This window comes from Lutra lutra, chromosome 2, assembly GCF_902655055.1.
Source record: "Lutra lutra chromosome 2, mLutLut1.2, whole genome shotgun sequence".
NCBI classification, from domain to species: domain Eukaryota; kingdom Metazoa; phylum Chordata; class Mammalia; order Carnivora; family Mustelidae; genus Lutra; species Lutra lutra.
Genome location: NC_062279.1, coordinates 101,453,418 through 101,481,030, shown reverse-complemented (window position 1 = coordinate 101,481,030; position 27,613 = coordinate 101,453,418). Strand labels below are relative to the sequence as shown.

Sequence of the window (27,613 nt, the reverse complement as noted above, 5' to 3'; positions counted from 1 at the left end):
CCCATTGAGCCACCCAGGCGCCCCCTCAAATGACTTTTGACGAGGGTGCCATATTAATTCAACAGAGAAAGGAATGGCTCTGGAACAATAGTTTACTCATGTGCATTAAAAAACTAAGGTCAACACTCACCTCATATTATACACATACCAACTTGAAATGTGTCATAAACTTAAACATTAAATCCATATCTATAACATTTGCTTTCTATAGAGTCAGTAAAGATTCCCTAAATAGGAGATCAAAGGGTAAAACTAAAAGCAAAATGATAAGTTGAACTTAATCAAAACTAAAAATTCTGCTCCTAAAATGGGCACTAATAAACCCAGAATTCAAGCTAAAGAATAGAAGAAAATATTGGAATTACACATGTCTGACAAATGGCTTATATCTAGAATTCATGAGGAGCTCAAAAAACTTAAAAATAAGTCAACCCACTAAAAACTGGAAAAATATTTTAAAAGACGATTCACAAAAGAAGATATATGATTTTCCCATAAGCACATGGAAAGATACTTAATATCATTTAGTCATCATGAAAATGCATATTTAAAACTACAATGACATACCACTTCATATCCACAAAAAAGGCTAAAATTATAACGACCAATAATACCAAGTGTTGGAGGGGATATAGAAGACCTAGAACTCTCATATACTGCTAGTGCGATTATAGTAGTATAATACAATCATTTGGAAAACAATGTAGCAGAGTCTTCTTGGAAAAAATTTTTTTCAAATTTAAATGCATACTTCTCATATGACACAGTATTCCACTTTTATATATTTACCCAAGAGAAATGAAAACACATGTCCTGGCTATGCAAAGATGGATAACCAAAGGCTCATTTTAGCTCTTTCCATAATAGCCCGAAACTATAAACAATAAATACAATGGATTGCCACACAGTAATCAAATGGAACAGACTGCTGATACACCCAAAAAATGGGTGAATCTCAAATCGTTATGCATCATGTGGTAAAAAAGAAGCCAGGGGTAGTGGTGTGCATACTTTACGACTCCATTTTTTATGAAACACTAGAAAAGAAATCAGACCAGTAACTTTCTTGAGCCAGGGATGAAGGGGGAGTGCCAGGAAATAAGCACAAGGCAATTTTTTTGAGATGATAGAAATTTCTACAGTTTGATTGTGGCATCGGTTAGATGGTGTACATATTTGCCCAAACTCAAGCTGTACACTTAAAATGGGTATCATTTTAAGTACAAAATAGGCTTTAATAAAATTGACTTTTATAAAGATTTTATAAACTTTTTAATTTTTTTTTCTTTCTTAAACATTTACTTTAAGACATTATGGAAAAATTCTACAAGTACACATGGAAAAATAAGACACAGTCACACTTAAAAGTGAAGACAATTTAACCAGAAAGCTTTAACGCCTGTCAGCTACTGTTGAAGCTAAAGTTGTGAGTCTAACATGCTCTAGGTGCCAAAAGGAATGGTAATTAGAGTTCCTCTCTTTCTTCCTCATGCTCTTCTTCAACAGAATCCATACCAACCTCTTCATATCCCTTTTGCAAGGCAGCTATGTTCTCAAAAGCCTCAGAACACTCTCCTTTCAGGGCATCTGGATGGCTCAGTCAGTTCAACATCCAACTCTTGATTTCAGTTCAGGTCATGGTCTCAAGGTTATGAGCTTAGGGTCATGAGACTGAGCCCCACATTGGGCTCTACGCTCAGTGGGGAGTCTGATTAAGCTTCTATCTCTCCTTCTCCGAGAGAAAACTCTCCTTCCTCTGTGCTCTCCCCCATGGGCCAGTGAATGCATGCTTGGCACACATACATGAGGTCAAATTTGTGGTCCAGGTGAGCCCAGGACTTAGCAATGGCTGTGGTACTACTCAGCATGCACATAGCTCATTGTAGTTTGGTCAGGTCTCTACCAGGTACCTCAGGGGGAGGCTGGTAATTAATACCACCTTTGAGGTCAGTGGAGTACCAGTCCACAAACGGGATGCTTGATCTTAATGGTGACAGCATTAACATTAACATCTTCTGGAACGATGTCTCCATGGTACAAGAGGCAGCAAACCATGTATTTACCTTGGCCGCATTTTACTATCTGGTTGTCTGGGTCAAAGCACATGCTGATGATCTCTGCTGCAGAGTACTGTTGATGGTAGGATTTCTCAGCAGAGATGACAGGGGCATATGTGGCCAGAGGGATGTGGCGATAGGATACCAGGTGGGTCTGGGATCCTGTCAGATCAAATTCATGGCTCCAGTGAATCTGAGGAAAACAGGGATGGAAGACATAATCTGGCAAATGAAGCAGATTAGTGTAGTTTGGGCATTCAAGATCAAGGTTTCTACAACAGATGACCTCTTGTCTACCATGAAGGCACAATCAGAGTGTTCTGGTGTGATGTAGCTGGTGAGGAGTTGCAGGGCTCAGGTACAGCTGTAGAAAACTGAAGCAGGGTGTGGGGGGAGGGTGTTTGGTAAATGGAAAACAACAGTTTGGTTTTCTTGCCATTATCAATAGAGTTCCATCAGTGGGGAAGTGAACCCAGAAACAGTTCACCCTCCAAAGCTGTGGAAAACCAAGACATCCTGAACACCTGTGAACTGGTGGGCCAGTTTCTGAATTTAGTACAAGATATGGTCAATCTTGCCAGTGGTGTAGTGCCCTTGGACATAATTGTTGGCAGCATTTTCCTTGCCTGTGATGAAGTTCTCAAAGTGGAATACCTGGAAGTAGGTACCAGTGTAAACTTCGTCCATGACCATGGATTCCAGGTCTACAAACACTGCCCTGGGCACATGCTTGCCAGGATCCATCTCACTGAAGTAGGTGTTGAAGGGGTCATCTCCTCCCGCAATGGTCTTTTGCCTTGCCATGTGGCTATTGGGCTGGATGCCATGTTCTAGGCAATGGAACTCCCAGCAGGCATTATTGATATGAACAGCAGTCTGGCCAAGATAGATAGAGAAGCACTTGTGCATAATAGCTACAGGTTAGCAGGTACAGATGACAGGAGCAGAGAGCAGGTCCCATTTACCATCCCTGACAAGCTCAGTTGAGGTAAGTAATGCACTGACTGTATAGTTTTTGTTGTTTTTTTTTTTTTAAAGGAGGGGTTATATTACTAAATTTCTGTTATGGGCTGAATTGTGCTCCCCAAAGTTTATATGTTGAAGTCCTTGGGGATGGGGTCATTAAACTGATAAAGTGATGATGTTATTAAGATGGACCCTAGTCCAAAATACTGGTGTCCTCAAGAAGAGGAAATTAGGAGACAACACACATACAGGGAAAACCATGTGAAAACGCAGGGAGAAGACAGCAATTTATAAGACAAGAAAAGAAGTCTCAGAATGAAATCAGCCCTGTTGACACCTCAATTTTGGATTTCTTCCCTCCAGAATGGTGGGGAAATAAATTTCTCTCATTGAAGCCACTCGATCTGTGGTGCTTTATTATGGTAGCCCTAGTAAGCTAATACAGTCCGACAGAGCTACTGAGATAATTAAATGAGATTATGATGCACAGGGACACAAGATATGATAACCTTTCCCCTCCTTGATTTTTCTAGTGACAGCCAGGGTTAGAACTACTCATATTTGTATTCAAAGTTAATTGGCAAGACTGAGATCCCTTTCCAACACCTGGGAGAATTTCTAAACCCTTCTAGTCTACCACTAGACTAGAACTTCCTTTGTTTCCAAGTGTTATGATTCTAGGATTACCTATCAATATAAAGGAGCTCTTACCAATGTTAACATTTATCTGGTAAGCTGTTAAAATATTGAAATGTTTCAGTATCATTGATAAATAGCTGCTATCCTAAGCTTACTCCCTCCTGAGAGCCCCCAAAGCAGCCCTCCTTGTCCCTCCCCGGGAACCTTAGATCTCTCTCTCGGATCCAGCTCCTGAATGGATAATGTCTGGCAAAAGTGAGGCCATCTGTTCTTATAAGTCGATGCCCCATGCCACACCTGTGATTAGATATTTTAACAATCATTCATTTTAGGGATGTGTTTTGATAATGAGTAAAAAGGAAATAAGGGTCAGTAATTTGAAAAAAAATTTAAATACAGATTTGTTTGATTTCTGGAACACCTTTATTTTGTTGGCCAGATGTAGGCTTGGACCACGTCAATTTAGGCAGACTTAAACAAGATCATGTTTGCAATGTTTTAAGGTACACCACCTTACTTGTACATTCAAATTTAGGGTCAAGCCTTCATTAACCTCCTCTAGGATCGAAAGTTTGTGATATCCATGCACTTCCTTGCTCACAAATATAAACCAAGCCTGGATGTGTGCATGTGCATATGTGTCTATGTGTCTGTGTGTGTGTGTGTGTGTGTGTGTATGAGGGGGGGGGGTGGGAGGGAGAGGACAGAGAGAGAAAGCACGTGCACATGCGCTCTGATAAGGGAGGAGATTTTTGGTGTGTTGGCAATATATTGGCAGAGTAAGGGCTATCTTTTGCCAACACTGCACTGCGATATAATAATGCTGCGTTTAAATTTTAAGTGTAAGCACTATGCAGGATTTAGGGCATTTTGCTTAGAACTTAAACTAAAGCAAATGAAAGCATTTAAAATAAAAACTGGCAGCCAGGACACAGGACACTGCTGCTCCCACTGCAATTTCACTTAGTTATCTCAAAGAGCTTAGATGATGTGATAGAACAGAGGAGGCCCAGATGAGGTTTTCCCTGGCTTTGCAGTAAAGCCCACTTACTTGCCGAGTGCTGTACCATTGTTTGTCATGTGTGTGCCACAAGAAGCAGTTTTTAATTCATGCCTCTATTACCTAAGACTAATGGTTCAGTCAAGTATCAGATGAAACTCTGGCATCTGAGAATATGTGCTCAGTCTCAGCTCTGTCTTATTGGGATCTGGCCCACTCCCTAGAACTGGTGTGAATTTTTATTTCAAAAGAAGAACAGTTCTGATAGCTGTGCTTTCCACTCGGAGGAGGTTCGGAGTGTGAAGTATGGATCTGAAGTCTAACTGTCTGGATAGAGAAGTGTGGGAAGATTTCAAAGGTTAAAGCTTTAAGAAATGTGTGTGGGAAGGGAACAGAAATTGAAATCTGCTATTAATACCAAATGTTAATAGTTATTATCATTATTATGATCAATAAAGTTTTATTACCACCTACTAGTCCAAAGTATTATTTTAGGCACAGGAGTTATGAAAAGACATCCTAGGTGATAATTCCCTCTGAGAATGTATTGTCTGGTGCAAGAGAGGACAGATAGCTTAAAGAGGAGGGCATTTCTTGACCTATGGCTACCATGGGCAGGTGAGAAGAAGTGAAGACCTGAGCATAACATTTACTGTTATGTGACATTGCTTTGTTCAAGTGGTGTACGGGGGGTGCAGGGCATAGGAGCGAATGAACGATGAGCTCCGAGTTAGACAGGAGCTCAAGTCTAGCTTCCATGATTTAGCCTCTCAATGCTAAAATGGCTATATTAAGGTTTTGAGAGGACTTAGTAAAATAATGCATGCAAATCATTTAACACAATGCCTACCCCATAAACAAGCATGAACAACAATCACTTCAAAACATCAACAATAACAACAAAAATTAAATGTAACAAAGAGTTAATACAGACAAGTGAGTAGTTATACAAGGTTGGAGCATAAATACAAGCTGTACCCTGGAAATTTTTGCCTCTTTTTCTATAGGTATTGAGGAAACTCTAGAAGTATTTCAGCCAAATAGTATAGGGAAGAAACAGTTAAGGGAAGATACAACCAGAAATTTCTTTTTTTTAATTTTGCTTTTTGACTTTTTTTTTTAATGCAGGAAGGGAAAACACACAATCAAGATTATTCCCAAAAGAATATATGTGATTTGATGTTGAGAATAGCAAACTTCAAGAGAAACAATTTAATGACAGAGAATTATATTTCCTAATCTTAGTGTCTTGGTCTATTTTAGAGGGTAGTTTGGGCCAAAGATTGATAGGATTCCTTTCCTTGCTGAGCCCAATTAATGAATAAAGTATTTTACTAAAGCAATAAAATATTCACACCCATAATATACAAACATTAGCCTAAATATTTCCCAAAAAATCCCTTTACTTGCTACTCAACTTAATTAGTAATCAACTATCACCCACACTGGGTTCTCAAACTCCACTCATCTGTGTCTCCTTAATTATTTCAAAGGCCTGAGATTTTTGATAACTCCCTCCACTCTCTCCCTATCTTAAAAAGGTTAAATTTTTAAAAATTAATTAATTCAGGCTCAAGGTCTACAGATCACTGGATATGTCCTTAGAAGTAATCTGCCTGCTTCTTTTATCCCACGGTGATGGACAACAATAATAACCAATTATAATCTGTACTTTCCTATTATGGACATTGGGAGGCAGGTTTCCACTATTCTCTAGAAGACACTGCAAAATTCCACACAGGCAAAAATTCCCATGAAAGTTCAAGCTCCAATGACTTAAGTAGATCTTGTACTTAATGATCATCTGAAACATAAGTTGCCTGTTTGACTAGAAGAGCACACTGCTTTCTCTCTCCAAGAATGACTTTTAAGTCCACAAGGAGGAAGCCTCCACAAAATGGCACAAAGACCCTTTGAGGTAAAGCAAACCTTACTCCTGGATTCTGCTGTGAATACACTTTATCTAATCACAATAATGTAGGATATGTTCACAGGTTCTCAATTTTGGAATTATTCAGTAGACAGAATTTAAGGTTGAATCCAAACTTAGAAGATCCAAAATAACGGCAGAGTTGAAAGAAGTTATGGGATGAAAAAAGGAGGAGAGGTGAGAGATCCAGTAGGGACACTAATGCCTGTATTTCACACAAGGAGAAAGAAACACTCTTGAAGCTAATGGAAAAAAGAATAGGCTTAATTATATTATTTAAGGTTAAAAGAAAACAATAAAAGCACTGAGGAGTAATACAGGCTATTTAACTTGGGAGGTAGTGTTCTTTAGTTAACTTCTCTTTTACTCATAGCACAGGGTCAATTAGCCACTACCTACAGAAAAAAACATGTTTATTATTTACAATTATAGTGATGAACCCCATAACAGCTGAGAACAGAAATAGTTAAGATCATTATCTCTAGTTGGAATCTGGGACAGAGAGTAAATGTAAATCTCACTTTGGGCTCTGTACTTTATCAAATAAATACTACATGTATATTTTTCTCCTTCAAACATAATAAAACAAATATACATATAGTTTTATTGTCCATATATTAAAAGGTAACAAAATCACACCTTATATATGTAATAACAATTTATAAAAAATTTTACTGAAATTTGATTCCATTTGCCACAACAACCTCATGAGTAAGTTGGGCTCCTATTATTAACTTTCCCCTTCTTAAAGATATGAAAACACATTGTTGGCTCCCAGCAAGATAATTTATTACTAGAGAACATGCAAACCGTTTGTAACTGGCCACGAAAGCTTTGGCTTTAACCCAGGACTTCTGATGTTAGTTCAAAGCCATGTGCATCAGGGAAGTTGACATTTTTTGCTTTCCCTAGACTTGAAAAATTATGGCCTACCAACCTTGCCTGGAACTACCAAAAATTATCATTATGTTAACAAGAAGTCAATCAGTCACCCAAAAGTTAAGAGCAAGTTATTGTTTTCAACATCTTAGCTTCATGAGAAAATTTAAAAAAAAAAAAAAAGAATTTAATAGGCATATATTTGAAGACACATGATCAGAATGTTTTGGGCTAATGGAATTATTAAAGCTTACATATTCACTGCCTAAGCAAATTATGTCACTAGACCACAATCCTATGACAATTTTTCTAAAGTCTAAGCAATGTTATTCAATAGAAATATGTGAGCCATGTATGTAATTTAAATTTTCCTGGTAGTCACATCAAAAACTAGAAGGAAGCAGACAAAATTAATTATTTCAACATATACACAAAATATATATTTTTTATAAACTACAAAAGAAATACATTCTTTTTTTTTTAAATGAAGTCTTTGAAATTTGGTATGCATTTTACACTTATAACCTATCTCAGTTCAAATTCACCACATTTCCAATGCTTGAGATTCACATGCTCAAATGAGGGAGATTTCCTGACCTAGACGTAGCCACTGTGTTTAATGGCTACCAACTAAGTCCAAATATTTTAGGGACCCCAGACCTGGGATTTAGTAACTCCAATACCCAAAGGAGAATAGAAGATAGAACAATACCTTAAAATATCAAGAGTTCAGAGCCAGTCCTTAATGATGAGATCAAATGTTTGTCAGACTATCCAATTCTTCAAAATGAAGTGTCACCTATATCATCCTTTTTAAAATTTTATTTTTTCAGTGTTCCAAGATTCCTTGTTTATACACCACACCCCATGCTCCATGCAATATGTGCCCTCCTTAATACCCACCACCAGTCTCACTTATCCCCCCATACCCCTCCCCTCCAAAACCCCTCAGTTTGTTTCTCAGGGTCACAATCTCTCATGGTTCATCTCCCCCTCCTATTTCCCCCAATTCACTTTTCCTTTCCTTCTCCTAATGCCCTCCATGTTATTCCTTATGCTCCACAAGTTAGTGAAGCCATGATATTTGACTCCCTCTGCTTGACTTTTTCATTCAGCATAATCTCCTCCAGTCCCATCCATGTTGATACAAAACTTGAGTGTTCATCCTTTCTGATAGAGGCATAATACTCCATTGAATATATGGACCATATCTTCTTTATCCATTCGTCTGTTGAAGGGCATCTTGGCTCTTTCCACAATTTGGTGATTGTGGCCATTGCTGCTATGAACATTGGGATACAGATGGCCCTTTTTTTCACTACATCTGTATCTTTGGGGTAAATACTCAGTAGTGCAATTGCAGGGTCATAGGGAAGCTCGATTTTTAATTTCTTCAGGAATCTCCACACTGTTTTCCAAAGTGGCCGCACCAACTTGCATTCCCACCAACAGTGTAAGAAGGTTCCCCTTTCTCCACATCCTCTTCAACACTTGTTGTTTACTGTCTTGTTAATTTTGGCCATTCTAATAGGTATAAGGTGGTATCTCAATGTGGTTTTAATTTGAATCTCCCTGATGGCTAATGATGATCAACATTTTTTCATATGTCTGTTAACCATTTGTATGCCTTCTTTGGAGAAGTGTCTGTTCATGTCTTTTGCTGATTTTTTTCTTTCTTTTCCTTTTTTTTTTTGTTATTTACAGAGAGAGAGAGAGAGAGATTGATTGAGATCACAAGTAGGCAGAGAGGCAGGCAGAGAGAGGGGGGAAGCAGGCTCCCGGCTGAGCAGAAAGCCCAATGCGGGGCTTGATCCCAGGACCCTGGGATCATGACCTGAGCCGAAGGTAGAGGCTTAACCCACTGAGCCATCCAGGTGCCCCTTTCGCCGATTTTTTGATGTGATTATCTGTTTTGTGTGTGTTGAGTTTGAGGAGTTATTTATAGAACTTGGATATCAACCGTTGTGTTTGCTAGAAGTCCTAAAAACAGCAATCAGAAAATTGAAAAAGTAAATAAATAAAAGGTCTTCAAATTGGCAAAGAAGAAATCAAACTCTCTCTTTGCAGATGACATGATACTTTACATGGAAAACCCAAAAGACCCCACCCCCAAACTACTAGAACTCATACAGCAATTCAGTAATGTGGCAGGATACAAAATCAATGCACAGAAATCAGTTGCTTTCTTATACACTAACAATGAAAATATAGAAAGGGAAATTAGAGAATCAATTCCATTTACTATAACCATAGATACCTGGGAATAAACCTAACCAAAGAGGTAAAGGATCTGTACTCAAGGAACTACAGAACACTCATGAAAGAAACTGAAGAAGACACAAAAAGATGGAAGAACATTCCATACTCATGGATCAGAATAATAAACATTGTTAAAATGTCTATACTGCCCAAAGCAATCTATGCTTTCAATGCCATCCCAAACAAAATTCCACCAGCATTTTTCAACATGCTGGAACAAACAATCCTAAAGTTTGTATGGAATCAGAAAAGACTCCGAATTGCTAAGGAAATGTTGAAAAAGAAAAACAAAACATCATGTTGCCTGATTTCAAGCTTTACTACAAATCTGTGATCACCAAGACAGCATGGTACTGGCACAAAAACAGACACATAGACCAGTGCAAAAGAGTAAATAGAGAGCTCAGATATGGACTCTCTCAACTCTATGGTCAAATAATCTTCAACAAAGCAGGAAAAAATATACAGTGAAAAAAAGACAGTCTCTTCAATAAATGGTGCTGGGAAAATTGGATAGCTATGTATAGAAGAATGAAACTTGACCATTCTCTTACACCATACACAAAGATAAACACGAAATGGATAAAAGACCTCAACCTGAGGCAGGAGTCTATCAAAATCCTAGAGGAGAACCTAGGCAGTAACCTCTTCGACATCAGCCTCAGCAACTTCTTTCAAGACATGTCTACAAAGGCAAAGGAAACAAAATCAAAAATGAACTTTGGGGACTTCATCAAGATCAAAAGCTTCTGCACAGTGAAGGAAACAGTCAACAAAACAAAGAGCCAACCCACGGAATGGGAGAAGATATTTGCAAATGACAGGACAGACAAAAGGCTGATATCCAAGATCTATAAAGAACTCAAACTCTACACTGTATCATCTTTATCAATAAAAACTATCTTAAATTATCCATCAGTTTCCCTGCTAGACAATCCCACTCTAATTTTCTTCTTGCAAAAGATTACCACCAGGTTTTTAAATTTAATATGCTACACATAAACTCAGGAGCTGTTTGTGCTTGGTATCCATGGTGAGATTATTATTAAGAATACAGTTAAGGATGCAGTAGGACAATTTTACCAACCACTCATCAGGTTGCAAATTCGTAAAGAGGAACCACCTGAACTCAAATAGGGTCATTACTCTCTTGATCATACACTATTAATATTTCCTTGAGGCTATTTTCTAATAAAACTGCTCAAAGAACAGGAATAAGCTTATTAAGAGGGAAAAAAAGTTAATTGGTAATGATGTGAAAATCAAGCTTAGGTTTTAAAGTCCCCAATCTACAGCATATATTTAAGTAGTTACCAGATGACTGGATGGTGTCTGCTAGAGCAATCATTCTTTGTTAAATTAATAAGTTCTACTCTTAAAACAAGGAGGTGCATTAAAGATAACTATACATATTAGCTGAACATTAGCCATAACAAAATATATATGCTCACAAAACTCCATGCCAACTACATTAAAACTGAAATAATTGTATTTGTAAATACAATTTAATTGGAAAATATTAAGTAGTCTCATCAAACAGATCAGTTTATTCAATGCTTTGGCACACATTTGCATATGAATTTATTTTAATAGTCTCATCATTATATAGCTCTATTAAAGCACCTTTACTGTTATGAAATAATTGTCACCTGATCTTACAAATTTTCAAATCAAAACTGCTCCTTTGGGATGCTTGGGTGGCTCAGTGGTTAAGCCGCTGCCTTCGGCTCAAGTCATGATTCCAGGGTCCTGGGATCGAGTCCCGCATTGGGCTCCTTGCCTGGCAGGGAGCCTGCTTCTCTCTCCACCTCTGCTTGTGTGCTTGCACGCGCGCGGTCTCTGTCTCTGACAAATAAATAAATAAATAAAATCTTAAAAACAAAACAAAACAAACAAAACTGCCCCTTCTAAGTCAAATGCCACAAAATTCTCTGGTTATGACATATTACCTGGGATAGCTGCAGTAATTCTAATGCTGATATGAAATACCCTCTTCCCAGATGACAGTGCTGGCCGGGCTCTTACCCATTCGTTCATTCACTCACTCACTCACTCACTCACTCACTCACTCATTTGTGTATTACGTGTTTCATTTTTATTGTTTGTATCTGCATTGAATCTGTGACTTTTTGTCCAGGTAGACGCACAATTAGGCAACCAAAAAGTCATTATGAATTATATTTTTCAGATCTCTTTTCTTCTACTTGTATTTCTCAACACGTGAAGGAGATTTCCTCACCACAGCAACATATTCTGAAAACTCTCTTTTCTGTCCCATTCTTTTTATTCATAAAATACACTTACCTTTCTCAAATCTTCTCTAAAGGTTCTCTGAGGAATTCTTCTGCAAGCCCTATCTGAAGACTTCCCTTCACGCTCTCCTTCTTATCTTAATTCCCTATTACAAAAATCCCAGAGAACCAGTCAAAAACCTGCAAAGAAACCAAGCAAAGAGAAATAAATGAGATGACAAGGCCTCTAACCTCTTTGAAAAATAGGAAAGATAGGGACATTCTTTTTTTTTTTTTTAAGATTTAGCTATTCATTTTAGAGAGAGAGCATGAGAGCAGGGGGAGGGGTAAAGGGAGGGAATCTCAAACAGACTCCCTACTGAGCAGGGGGCCCAATCAGGGCTCAATCTTACAACCTTGAGATCACAACCAGAGCCAATATCAAGAGTTGGATGCTCAATGGACTGAGCCACCTAGGAGCCCCAAAATAGGGACATTTATAATTCAATTACTTTTGTCCCATTTAATAAGCATTTAACAACTAGAAATAAGTGCCAAAAAGCAAAAATGAAATAAAGATCCATGCTTTTAAGGGGCTTCAGTCTAGTGTTGTATATATGTATATGGGGGAAGAGGTGAGTGTTATTAAAATAATTTCATCTAAATTTTATTAGTATCTGGATGAATGCAATTACTGCAAAGGAAGAAGAATGGGAAAATTGACAGCATTCTGTAATGTAAGATATGAAAGAAGAGCAAAGGAGATACAACCTAGATGATTCCCACATGGATGCCTCGCTTTATGACTGGTTGAATAGTGGTATCAGTCGAAGAAACACAAATGTGAGAGTGAATTTGATAAGTTTAATTTTGAAGAAGCAGAGCTGGTAATATCTATTTATACATATGTATAGCCACAAGGAGATGCAGTACAAATTAGAAACTTGACTCTCAGGAGAGATATCTCAAATGGAAACTTCACCTGAGACATCATCAGCATAGGCATGGTGGTTAAAGAGAGTGAACACACTGTCTCAGGGAGAGCCCACACAGTAGGAATAAAACAGTGGATAATTATAGGAAAGAAACTGAGTGTTGCTGAAGGGGAGAAGGATGGAGGGATGGGATAACTTGGTGATGGACATTAAGGAGGGCATGTGATGTAATGAGCACTGGGTGTTATACAAGACTGATGAACCACTGACCTCTATCTATGAAACCAATAATACATTATATGTTAATTTAAAAGAAAAGAATAAAACAGAAAGGGCACCCACAGGTAAAAAATGGGCAGAAGGAAAATCAAGATTGAATAGCCACGGGTGACAAGCCAAGAGAGAGAAATGTCACAGAGGCAGAGGGAGGTGCGTATCACTAGAATGCTCAATTCCTGAATCAAACACAAGAGCTCCAGTCTAACAGATAAATACTATTTATTTGATAGGAGCTCTACTCCAGGCTCTCATCAGATAAATACCAAAAGCCAGTTCTGAGCATTTGTGAAGGGATCATTTTAAGCACCTGAAATGTTGGAAAAATAACATAATGGGCATTTGATCTAGGCATTTCCCTAGATTCTAATGTCTGCATTAAGAACGTTAATGACTGGGGCACCTGGGTGGCTCAGTGGGTTAAGCCGCTGCCTTCAGCTCAGGTCATGATCCCAGGTCCTGGGTTCGGGCCCCACATCGGGCTTTCTGCTCAGCGGGGAGCCTGCTTCCTCCTCTCTCTCTCTGCCTGCCTCTCTGCCTACTTGTGATTTCTCTCTGTCAAATAAATAAATAAGATCTTTAAAAAAAAAAAAAGAACGTTAATGACTGCATTAAGAATGTTAATCCCTGCATTACTACTATTAGGAAGCACTATTCCTGAATCCATCTCATTTTCCTGCAGAAATGCCTTCTTTGAGTGATTCTTTATTGTTAGTTCCTCAACCTTTGTAGATAATAGATATACAGAACTCCATTTTGAATGATATAGATGTGTTCTTTGCGAAATTCTAATTGAAAACATTGTCAGATATGTTATCCCATGGCCCTTATATAAAGACCCACACAATGGATGCCTTTTTGAATTTGTGCCATTGAAGTTTGTTTCTGCTGATGATCTGATATTATTTCCTTTATAGGACAACATGAAACCAACATATCTTCCATTTTGCTGAAGTTACCAGGACACTCAGAATTAAATCTACATTAATCCATTAATTTGATGTCTGGTAACAAAAAGATTTACCTTGCTATTTTTGTTTCTTTTTAAATTGTGTTTACATGTTTAAAGCAAACTTAAATACTTCTTAGATTAAAAAAAAATCAGCTCCAATTTCCCCTACCCTCTTATTCTCCCCCACATCTCTACCCCGACAAAGCTAGGGCACCTTTCCACGGTGGCTCCTAGCAATTCTTATAATGCAGTGAGTGCATGTCTTTCTTGAAAGAAGTCCAGATATTAAATTACATTAAGGAAAGATTCTGAACATTATCATGTCCTTGGTCCCTTTCACTATGTCCAGTGGCAAATAACTACTACCCAGAATAATGATGAATCCTTATCATCATTGAGAGATCTATCTCAGCACCATAAATAGTCCCTTTGGGTTGTTCAAGTAATTTGCATAACTAAAAGATATAGCAAAATAGTGCAATTATTTTTTATCTCCACCCACAGGATATTTGAACACTTATCAAATAAAATCTCAAGAACGTTCTTGAGCATACTATATTTCTTGATTTAAATATGAAAGCTATTTTAAAATTACCTGTGTGTGTGTGTGTGTGTGTGTGTGTGTGTGATATCAACATTTAAATTGTTGTAGGTCATAGCAATGGATGCCACTGCTAGATGACAGTATGAAGAAATAAAGGTGTAGAAAACCTAGATTAGGCCAAAAGGCCCATGCAGGAGATGCAAGAAATAAAACCAACATTGGGGGGCGCCTGGGTGGCTCAGTGGGTTAAAGCCTCTGCCTTCGGCTCAGGTCGTGATCTCAGGGTCCTGGGATCGAGCCCCGCATCGGGCTCTCTGCTGGGCAGGGAGCCTGCTTCCCTTCCTCTTTCTGCCTGCCTCTCTGCCTACGTGTGATCTCTGTCAAATAAATAAATGTTTAAAAAAAAAAAAACCAACATTGGTGGGGTGGAATTCGATTTTGAGGAAAAATGAATTGGGGTAAATCAGAGGGGTAAAAAGTGGATTGGGGTAAACCATGAAAGACTGTGGACTCTGGGAAACAAACTGAGGGTTTCAGAGCGTGGGGGGTAAGAGGTTGGGTGAGCCTGGTGGTGGGTATTAAGGAGGGCACGTATTGCATGGAGCACTGGGTATAGTACATAAACAAGGAATCTTGGAACATTGAAAAAAATTTTTTTTAAAAATAAAAAATACTTAAAAAATTAAAAATTAAAATTAAAAAAACAAATAAAGTGGGAAATTTGGTACAGCCAATGAGGGGGTTTATATAAGTTTCTAGAGGTAAGGCCTGCATTTTGAATAAAAGTGAATGCCCATTCCTTATGATTTTAATATCCTAATCCTCACATCCTGCTTGTCTGGGCTTACTCTTCTTCTACACCCTTTACTTAATAGTTTTCCAATTATATTTACTAGTTAAGGTTATATGTTCCCTCAATATATCCCTCTTCTAACATCAGCTCAGAGTCCTTGAAAATCTGTGATGATGTTTCCCCAGCAATTTCCCTGGAGGTTCATTTTGTTCTATTCTCCAAGTATTCTTAGTTTATGATTTAATTTTATCTGTACTTTTCCTCTCTTGGAGTTGAGCCAGTGTTTTAAGCCATGACCAAACAAATGCTGGCTGAGTGAAGCAGCAGCAACACGGCTCAAACTCTAGGTTACATGTGCTTCTGATCACACACACACACACACACACACACACACACACACACACACTTCTCTTTCCATAAGTACACAATAATTCCCTCAGCACTCTCTTCTAACGTGTCCAAGGCTATTTTAAATCCGTTTCCTTGAAGGAAGTTTTATCCAATTATATAACTCTTACCCACATGCACTTCTCACAGCCCCACATTCACATAGCTAACTGTCATTATCACTCTGGTTTATGGTCCACCACCCTTCTGAATCTGGTATCATCCATGAATTCCAGGGAAAACTATCCTCAGTGACCCATAGATAACTGCATTTTCAAGACCTTCCCAGGTAGCCTTCACCCTCTTTTTTCAATCACATTTAACTACATATAATTTCCTGACTATTCTAGACTCTGGATATTACTACCTTCCCCAGAAATGCTCTTCCTCTTAGATCTTCATCCTTCAGAACTCTTAGCCTTATGATCTTCTCTAAAGACCCCATAACATAGCTCAAGTGTCACTCCTTCTATAGCTCATTGCACATTTTACATTACTTTATTATAACTCACTGTGTGTTGTAATTACATATGTATATTTTACATTTTACATTACCTTATTATATCTCACTGCATGTTGTAATTACTCTTAATATAAAAATGTATTTGTATATTGAACCTATGCTCTTCATATTTATATAGCCGCCCACAAATCCCTACCTGAAAAGAATTCTATCATGCCATAGTGATAACCTAAGTAGACAAATAATAAATGTTTGTGAAAAAAAGATTGATCTTAATACAATTTCTTACATATCAAAATTTCCAAATCAAGTTATTAGCTTCTGTTATTTTTTTAAAGATTGTATTTATTTATTTATTTGAAAAAGGGAGAGAATGAGAGAGCACAAGTCGGGGGAAGGGTATAGAGAGAGGTAGAAACAGACTTTCTGCTGAGCAGGGAGTCTGAAGTGGGGCTCAATCCCAGGATCCTGAGAATGTTACCCTATTAGCTTCTGTTATATACCCACACTACTAAGTAGGAAGAAAATAAAATTAGCACTAGAATTTAATGAAACCAACCATAATAGTGAAGCCTCATTTAAAAATTTATTTTAATTGTCCTAATAACCCGGTCATATAACAATGGTGACATTCATCCATTTATAAAGTGAATTGTTTGTTGAACACCTAGAGTATTCCAGACACTGTGAATATGTCAGAAGCAAAATGACAAACCCAACTGCCACTTAGAAATCAAAGAAAAAGATGAAAACTCATAAAATTAGCTAAAGCTAGAGTTAAAATGATGAAATGGGACTGGGAAATACAACTATTATCCCACATGTACTTTGCTTCTGAAAAGAAAGCAGATATGTTCTGCAAAAGTTATATAACAGAAAGGAAAAAATCTTTTTATTTCCTCACTCTTTGTCCCACTCCAAAGGAGGATATGAACCAACCAACACACTGAGCATGAAACCTGCTGCTGTGTGGATTCTATTTTTTTGAGGCAAACAAGATGATATTATCATGCTTCTCCTTCCCCCAGGACATCATACTGCTCTTTCTATATCCATCTTGAGGATGCAACACTCAGAAAATAACTGGCCAGAAAGTAGGAACAGGTCTTAAGCACAGGCATGGAAAGAGCCAGAGGAGTAGAATATTTTGAGTACTACTCTTTTTCATCTAGTTCACCAATTCAATTCATTATAAAAGGAAGTTGGGTGGGGAAGTTCAAGAAGGGATATCACGTGTTGAACATTGGTAGGGTTGCATTAGGCAAAAGGCTTTCAAACTCCAGAAATGGAAATAAAGACTATGTGCAACAATTTGCTCTTCCCTTGTCATGCATCTAAGATGGAACCAACAGAACAAATACTCAAGTGGTTGGTGAGTGAGGACAAAGGCAATCAATATACTGTGTTTGTTTATAAACACCAGGTATAGATCTATTCCTTCAAGGAAGAGACAACAACAAGCAAGTTAAAGACATGCTATGCAGTTCAGGAGAACAGAGCATAATGATGAAGACTCAGAAGAAGAACATAAGTCTGAAAGTGATCCACCATAGGAATCAGGGATAAGCTTGGAAAGAATGTAATCTCTATATCATGGAGAAACCCATATTACCCCACAGGTTAAGAGGAGAGGATGGCAGCATGTGAGAGCAAGTGATTTGAAGATTCCAAGGGAACCAAATATAATAGAAGGATTTAATTTTTCTTTGGAGGCAATAAAGAGTAGGAAAAAAAAGAGGAAGAAGACAAAATATGAAAAAAGTCTATAATGAATACAGAAGATGTATTATTTTAATTAGAAAAGAAAAACCCATACAACTAAAGAGACTAATAAATTTTAAAATCTTGATAAAATGAGTGACTTTATAGAGAAATATAAGTAGCTCAGACTTACTCAAGAAGAAATAAAAACCTGAAACTGCCAAGAATATCATTTTCTTTTCTTGTGTATACTGTCCTCTAGCATAACCAGCCAGGGGCTAAAACAGGTGCGAATTCACTGCAAGGAAAGAAGCCCTCATCCTACTCCCTCACCCAGCAGACCAGAGTTCTCTAATGGTATTCCACACCAAGCCATGCTTAACCACCCACCACGCATTGTAGACTTGCTCTTGGCTCATCTCTTCCTTGAGTGCCCAGGGAAGAAGAGTGTTGTGGTTTGAGAGAGAATTTAGCTTCTCCTGAAACTCCCTAAACTATACTAATAGCCCAAATCTTGCTGTAAGTTTTTAAGGACATTCCTGTGCACCCTTTCTCTTTCATTTGTAATTATTTTTCTGAATCCCCTCTTCTCTTCTATCATCAAGATGTATTAGTTTGTTAGAGCTGCCATAACAAGGTGCCACAAACAGGGAGTCTTACACAATAAAAATTTCTTTCCTGGTTCTGAAGGTTGGAAGTCCAAGATCAAGGTGCTGGCAGGGTTGGCTTCCTCTGAGTGCTTGCTCCTTGACTTGCAGATGGTCACCTTCTTGCCACATTTTTTGAATCTCTTTTTGTACATCCCAATCTTTTGCTATAAAGACATCAGATTGGATGAGGTCTACTTAATAGCCTCATTTAACCATATTTACCTCTTTAAAGACCCGATATCCAAATACAGTTATATTCTGAGGTACTAGGAATTAGGGCTTCAACATGTGAATTTTGAGAGGACACGATTCAGCCCAATGTACCACAGATGATCATAGTAAGTTTAGGTTCCCCACCTGCTTAGACCATGACCTTACTCTGCAGTGTCTACTCCATTTACTCTGCTTTGTCTTTGTCTACATGTGACTAAGAAAACGTTGCCTCTTACCTCTATGGATATCAAATTTCCTCTTTTACCAAATAAAAATTTGTCTAGATAAAATTTGTGGTGTCCTAAAGCCTTAACAGAATCAAGACCCTAAGTCATTGTGTATAAATTCAATCAGATGTTACAGTGAGAGGGTAAGATGCTGAAGACGAAAGTGTGAAAACTCAAAACAAAGAGGGCAGGGGCCATCATGGCACAAGCCCCTTGTCTTCCACGTTACAAAGGCTGCAGGTTGACACTCATAATGGCAGCTTGAGGGAGCTGTTCCCAGCCCTTGCTGCTTTGCTCTGGTAGGTTGAGGGAATTTCTCTGGATCTTTCTTTTTTAGCAAACCACCTGTGCCATCTCCCAAGTTCCCCTCACATGCAAAAGTGTTTTGTGTTGCAAGAACTCTGTCTTAATTTACCAGTTTGAAAAGTCTGCTGTCCAGTTGATGCATTAAAAGTCCAACCCTTAAGGAAGGTTCTATTATGTTTATACATCAGTCTATTTTGAAGCCACTGTCTTTTCAGTCAACCTATTATTTTTAAATTGTCTAATGCCCGAACAAGATACTTCTGTATAAAAAGCAATGCCCTTAAAATATAGATGAAATTATTTTTTCAGCCAAGCAGATTAATCTTTGAATAATCTGAGTGTTCTAAGAAATTTTAAATATCATATGCATTATCCTCCATATCAACCATTTACATTTGACTGCCGTTCAGCGTTAGTCTGATTGATGTGCTTACGTAGATTTTGCCTCCACAGAAGACAACACAACAGTCACAAAAACAACCATAATAAGGTGGATGGTTAATTTTTTTTTTAAAGATTTTATTTATTTATTTGACAGAGAGAGATCACAAGTAGACGGAGAGGCAGGCAGAGAGAGAGAGAGAGGGAAGCAGGCTTCTTGCTGAGCAGAGAGCCCGATGTGGGACTCGATCCCAGGACCCTGAGATCATGACCTGAGCCGAAGGCAGCGGCTTAACCCACTGAGTCACCCAGGCGCCCTGGATGGTTAATTTTATCCAACAATTTGACTGGGCCGTGGAGTATCTACCTATTTGGTTAAACATTGTCATAGTCCATTCAGGCTGCTAGAACAAAAATGCCATACAGTGAGTGTCTTATAAACAACAGAAATTTACTTCCCACTCTTCCAAAGGCTGTTAGTCTAAGATCAAGGCACCAACAGATTCTGTGTCTGTTGAGGACCTGCTTCCTATATGGTCGGCTGTCTTTTTGCTGTAAGCTCACAGGGTGGAAAGGGTAAGGGTTCTTTCTCTTTGGGGTCTCTTTTATAAGGGCACTAATCCCATCCAAAGGATTCCACCCTCATGACCTAATCACCTTTAAAAAAAAAAACAAAAAACAAAAAACACCTCCTAAACCATCATCTTGGTTTTAGGTGTTTAACATATGAATTTTCGAGGGACATAAACATTCAGTCCTGCGTGTGTGTGTCTGGAAGAAATTCACATCTGAACCGTCAGGCAGAGCAAATCAGATCACACTCCCCAATGTGACCGGTGCTCGTTGAAGCCTGAATAGAATAAAAGGCTGAATAAGAAGGAATGTTTCTGCTTGACTGTCTTTTGAGCTGGGACATAGAACTTCTGCCTTTGGACTCAGACACAGACTATAATTCACACTACTGGTTCTCTTGGTTCTCCAGCTTGCTGACTGCAGATACTGGGCTTACTTCTCAGTCTTTATAGTTGCATCAGGCAGTGCCTCACAGTAAATATATATGTGCAACCTGTATGTATATATACATATGTGTATACACATATATGTGTGTAATACACACACACACACACACACACACACACACACACCTTGTTTGCTCTGTTTTCCAGGCTACTTCAAAAGCTACCAGAATAGAGCCGTTAGTATGTCCCAGGCATCATATTATGGTCTTTACATTAAGTCCAGGTAGCCTGGTAAGCAGCTATCATGTAAGTACTCTTACTATCTCCATTTTTGCAGTAACATAGAAAACGAAGCTCAGAATCAGGCAAATTTCCTTAGGTCAGAGTGGAGATTCCAACCAACCCTGATGGTCTGAGTCCAGAATTCTGAGCCTAAACACTTGTCTCCGCCAGCAGAAGCCAGACTAGCCAACAATTTCCATTCTGTGAATTATCAGTTATAGGCCCTTGGTTGAATCACATCCTCGGAATCAAACTCTGAGACTTAACTTTCTCATCTGAAGAATGGCAACTACAGATGATGCTGTGAAAAGCAAAGGAGATGACACACATTTCATTATTATTGTAGTAATCATTGTGGTCACCCTCTGTCCCTCGCTTAGTAACTCTTTTTTTTTTTAAGATTTTATTTATTTATTTGACAGACAGAGATCACTAGTAGGCAGAGAAGCAGGTGGGGGCGGGGGGCGGGGGGAAGCAGGCTCCCTGCTGAGCAGAGAGCCCGATTGGGGGCTTGATCCCAGAACCCTGGGATCATGACCTGAGTGGAAGGCAGAGGCTTTAACCCACTGAGCCACCCAGGCGCCCTTCGCTTAGTAACTCTTATTGTTATTGCTAATGATTTGTGTTTGTTATACGTTGTGTTATCACTAATTTAATGGTTAACCCTCACAACTCTGGACACTTCATTAAAACTATTGCATGCTGTCATCATCTTAAGCGGCTCCGTTGTAAATGACGCTTTATCACCTATTGCTTATTTCACAACCTTGGCTCTGCGTGAGTCCTGAGAACAAAGAAGGAGGGAAGGACAGAGGATCCAGGTGAAGTGCCAAGTGACAGAGGGATGGCTTGGAAAATGCTTCGGAGTCGAAGAGCTCTCTCAGGAGGTAGAGCCAAGGTTTACATTGCCACCAGACCACAACTAAGAACGGAGGCCATTATCTTCCATTCTGTCTTAGAGTTTGGAGCAAGTGGCAAAGGCAATCCAAACAGGCCCAGTGCCCCCATCTAAATCTTTTCTTTGAGAATGGTACAATCCAAGTGGGCCATCCAAGCAGGGATATAAATGAAGCCACAGTAAGCATTTAAACATTAATCACAAAATTTCCATGTTCACCACCAATTAAGCATAATCAGTGAGGTAAAAATCTTTCCATCTCACCTGTAGCTTTAAAGTACTTGGCTGTCTGATTGATGGACTTCCTACCTGGGTTCGTTCTCAGGCTTGCTTAGAACAGCGCTGCTGTTTTATCAGCTCTGCTTCTTTTCCCCCAACTCCCATGCCTCTGGGAAAAGTTGGAGGTATTTTTCTAGCTAAAGTTGAAACCTCAGTTGGCTGCGTGCAACACTTTTTTTTTTTCTCATCAGCTCCCACTCCAAAATGCTTTAATCCAAAAAAACTGTGAGTTGCCATGGTGACTCCTATTGTAGTTGCTAGAAGCTTTTATAAGATGCAGTCATGCTCTTATTATATTTCAGTTTTTAAAATTTCCAGCAACAACAATAACAAAATAAAGCTTCATTTGCTACAGTAGGAAGCAGAGTGCTTAGCAATTTGCAAGCAAAATGAAAAAGAGCTGAGGAGCGGGAAACACAGGGCCCCCCGCAAGACCCCCCCAGGGAAGAAAACCTTCAATGCAGACTGCAGAGGGGAGGTATTTCTAAAAGAGCAGATGCCAGCACAGAACACAGATCCTCCTGTTCTCTCTAGCTTAAAAGATCTTCTCAATTTCCAGAAGTCTAAATAAACGACTGAGTAAGTCAGACAAAGGAAATCTCTGATGTGCACTTGAAAGACCAGGGGTCGGCAAACTATGGCCCAGAGGCCAAATATGTCCTGCCACCTGTTTTTTAAATAATCACAGGCGCACAGACACATCCATTCCTTTATGTACAGCCTACAGCGGCTTTCATGCTACAGTAGAAGAATTGAGTGGCTGTGCAGAGACCTTATCACCCATAAGCATAAAACATTTACTATATTGCCCTTTACAACAAAGTTGGCTGATCCCTGCTCCAGGGCTGGGGAGTGGTAAAAGAGTTAGGGAAAGAGAAGGTGGCCAAATGCATTTTGGAATCCCATTTGGATATCTGCCTTGGTTTTCCATAACACCTTATTTTAATTCAGATTTCGAGCTCTAAGAAAGTCAACTTCCCTCTTGTGTTCACACAGGTCCTCTAAGGAGCAGATGCCAAGATAGGGTTAGACTGCAAGAGATTTGCTGGAGAATAATCCTGTGAGGGGCAGAATGGGGGAAGCTGGAGGAGGCAGGGGAAGGCTTTGGAGAGGGCTGCAGGTGGGACTCCAGCAGAAGGAGGGGGAAAGGAAGGAGAGTCGGTGGGAAGAGTCTCATACTGCAACACAGCTCTAAAGGTTTCAGCCAGGCCTCCAGAGTCTGCAAGCCAAAGTTACCCACAAGAGGAGTCCTGCCCTTACAGGAATGGGTTTGCCTCAGAACAGAAACGGGTTCAGAAGGGAGCAGCAAGACCTCCAGCACTTATGCGTCCCACAGCAGATCCAAGAGAAGAGTTTGCCTGGCCCTCACCTCCCTTCCAGCCCATTACTTCAAATTTAACTTACATCCAACTCGCTCCTGACTGCTGAGAGGCTGATGTGTGTGCAGAGTGCTGCGTTAAGTACAGTAATGAGGAAGAAGAGAACAAAGGATAAAAAATTCACTAAGAAGTTCAAAGAGGGTGAAGATAACTTTGGAATTGTTGACCAGGGAACTGGGACCTCTGACTTTTCTCTGTGATTGTTTGGTAGGCTCTCAGAGCAAAGGTAAACCTGGAAGACTCTCCTCCTGACTTCATTCTAAGCTGTCTGACTAGAAAGCCCTTAGAAGGGTCTACTGTGTGTTGGTTCTCAAGTTCCTGTCCCATGGGCTTCCTCTGTACATGCTGTCTAGAGAGCTGGCCCACTGAGGGAGAGCAGATATTCTACACGTGAAGTGGGATAGATGTCAAACTGCTTTCGAGTTTCCAACTATTATTCCTGCTTTATAATGGAAACAGGCAAGGATGGAAAAGGGATTTCAAAAAGAGGAATTCATATATTATTTCACACAGTGCAAAGGTTTGCCTCCTTTCTTTCTTATCTTTCTTTCTCTATTCAACCTCCTTATGTTAAATTCTGACTGAGGAGTCACTATGACCATTAACTGATAAATCATATAGCCCAGCATCACTCCAAGAGTGCCAAAATATTGTTAAATAAATAAGGCAATGAATTGGGGTTGAAACCAATCATGCATGCTTTCTCTCTGTTCGAGCAACTTGAAAGGATGACCTGGAATCTCAAGAACCTGTTGGCTCTTGCTTAAAAAGTGGAATTCTCCTAAAATAGCACTTGAGTTTCAGAATTAAAAGACACCTTTCTTCCATGAAGGAAAATCAGCAAGTCAGCCTTCTCCTTCCATTGTTTTCTTACTGATACATTAAAGATAAAACCATCAGACCCAGATATTTGTTCATCTGGAACCTAGGTCACCTTTCTCATGCCCTTATTCCTCACTGCCATGTAACAAGGTACTGCCACACTTGTCCTCCCCCCTTCAATTCTAGTTGGTATTAGGAAGGAAATAGAAAAAGGACAAATAGCTTTCTGCTGCTCCTCAAAAGTTAAAAGCTGGTAGTTTTCAGGTCTCCCATCATAATATTCTTTCCTTAGTAACGACTTTTTTTAATGAGAGCTTGCTGGTAGAAATTCTTGTTAATAGTACAGGAAGAAAGATACCCAAATATCCAAACTTTCATTTATCATTCATTATACAAACAGCAGTAAGAACAATATTAATAAGCATCATATTCACAGATATATTTTTCAGGTCAACCATTCATACCTTATGTAAGACCCAGAACTTACTGATGAGAGTAATTTGGTAGAAATGCATTCTGAAGTTGAGCCTCCCACATTCTCACCACCCACAGAACCCATTCCAGGAAAAGCAAGGGTGTGGAATTCAAATTTACTGGAGATTAATCAAACACGAATAATTTTAAAAGATCATAATTAAAATTAATAAATGATTATGCCATCAATATATAAAGAACTCTATCCATAATAGATTTGTTTCTCTTTCTTCAGTCCTACCTATTATAGAACAAAATACAAATCTGTACACACAGACATATATAATACATATTATATACATATGTACACATATATATAGAGAGAGAACTGTATTTATAGATGACTATAAGTAAGAAAGTTATTGATTAAGGAAAAATCAACAGACATTCTCTTGTGCTGAAACCTACTTCATTTGAGGTCAGTAGTTTCCAAACATTTTAGTTCCACGTGCCTTTTAATTGCTTTTTTTTTTTCCTATGAGTCCCAGGTTTTGAAATAGTTCTTCAAATGACTAGCCGTAATTAAAAGGAAATTCATGCTTTCCATTTCTATTCATCAAGGAGCACGTAAGTGTTCTTCAGAGCTTCCACAACAGCTTACAATAGTTACCTCATCACTGTGAGTTGATATAATTTTAGCTTGAAGACAAGAGACACAGTTTCAGCCAGCAGCTAGAGCAGCTTTATTGTCAGTAGATATAAGGTTGTTTTAAAAAATAATGAGCATCGCCTGCAGGTCTCCATTACTAACTTCACAAATCCTGGAAAAGCCAGAGACACTGTAGAGAAATGATACTCCAAAACAACGGAGCTCTTTCTCAACCTCTTCTCCACCCCAGTATTTGAGAGATACAACCCACTTTTAAAAGTCACTATTGATCACAGTGGGAGATGCTATTCATGCCGCCCCACAGGCAAGAAGGTGTTAGAATTTGGGGGAGAAAATGGGGCCTATTGGTAGGAGAGAGTGTGTGAGTTGAAAAAGTGTCACAGGTGACTTTGATTCAACCTTCATTTCATCTCCTTGGTTGAAAAATGACTGCTGGAAGTTATATAATTCCTGAATAGAAAGGGAGTTTATTCAGTTATGAAACTTAAACCCTTTTCTATGAACTTGAGATGTAGCTAGATTACTAGAGAAATTCTCACAATCTGAAAATTTTTCATTAGTTTCTCTGAGCTTTGGAAAAGACAAATCAAACCTTCAGTCACTCCTGAAGTCCAATCACTCTGAGAAGAGTACAGTGCGGCTCCAAAATCCTAAAGACTGAGTCTGGTGGGTTGAACATCGATCACATTATGAGCACTCAAAGATTACCCAACACTCTCAAAAAACACAGGAAGAGGGGCTTTCAGGGACTGTGGCCAATTTCACCACAAATTCCTCTGCATGCTCCTTTCTTTCCAGCTCCTGGGTGGCCTCTTGCTTTGGAGGAAGCTACTTTGAATTTCAGATGCTAAGATAAAACAGCATGAGGATACACAGTGAATGTGGGAGGCAGACCTTATTGTCCCTTTCCCTGTGATTATGAAAAATGCCTCCCACACTCCCAAACTTAACATTCCAAATGAAACAATAAACCTAAAATCCACCAATCTATTTTGGAAAATGGTAGTCTTAGATGTGCATGAAGTTGATTTTTGTTGAACTTTGATAATCTGCCAGTGTCTTCATCATATTTTCCAGGGAGCTTATTATTAGCTGTACTCAAAGCACATGGACACCTTGAATACATTAGAGTAATCCCCATAGCTTTATCTTTCAAAAGATTTTGAGCTAGAGCTTTGGCTAATTTTATTTTCCAGTGGAAGTCCAATCCTGCCAAGGATTCAAAATTGGAAACATTCCCAAAACCAAGCCTATTTATTTTCAATACATTATCTTCCTCCTTAGAGTGTTGCCAAACATAAGAATTGTGCAATTTTTAAGCTTGTAGTTTAGGAAGTTAGTTTCAGGTAGTTGATAATTTGTATTTATGGAGCTAAGAAAGATAAAGCGCAGAAGAAGCTAAAGACATAAGTAGAAGGTAGCATAAACAACTGATTTCCAAATTGAACAAGCAGGTAAATTATATCTAAAGAGCAGAAGGGATATAGCCTACAACCCCCAACTTTTTTTTTTTTACATTGGAATTCCCTGCATAGACAACATAATTATACAGAAATGTGCTAGAATAATTGACTCACTCAACAAAATACATAGTGCATCAAAGCTTCATTACTCTGAGACTCTATTTCACACATGAGGGAATGAAGACACAGAATGGTTAAATGCTTATTTCAGGTCACACCACAGCAGACTCAGGCCTTTGGGATTTAATTTCTTTCCATTACCATATCTAATTCCATCTGAAGATCCAAAAATGCATTTGATTCTTTATCAAAAAGTACAGAAGTGAAGTGAGGAGTAGTAATTCCGGCTGTGGAGGCGACCAAAGAACATGGCAAGTAATGATATAGGAAAGACGAAGTGTTTACTGTATGGGCTGTGGTTGTGCTGTTAAGTAGAGGTCATTCCTTAGTGGGGACAACTTCTGGAACTAAAGCTCGTGAAAGCAAAGTATCAATTATTAGCCATCAGTAGAAGATTGACTGCATGTGTTATGTTACAGAATAAAAATGACATAGGCTACTCTGCATCTGCCTGGATGCTATTCCTCCACTTTGGAAAGACAGAATTGAGAAGAGCTTTCTCCAAAATCAGACATTTCCAATGCAGCGTAAAGTTCTC

The 27,613-nt window shown here is 38.8% G+C and overlaps 1 protein-coding gene and 1 pseudogene across 1 annotated transcript in view; both read right to left on the bottom strand.

Annotated features, from left to right (window-relative positions):
- The window catches only part of LOC125094113 (ADP/ATP translocase 2-like), a 422,319-nt gene that overhangs the window by 157,206 nt on the left and 237,500 nt on the right, over positions 1 to 27,613 (bottom strand). The window lies entirely within an intron of this gene.
- On the bottom strand, positions 1,466 to 2,966 carry LOC125093840 (tubulin alpha-1B chain-like; annotated as a pseudogene).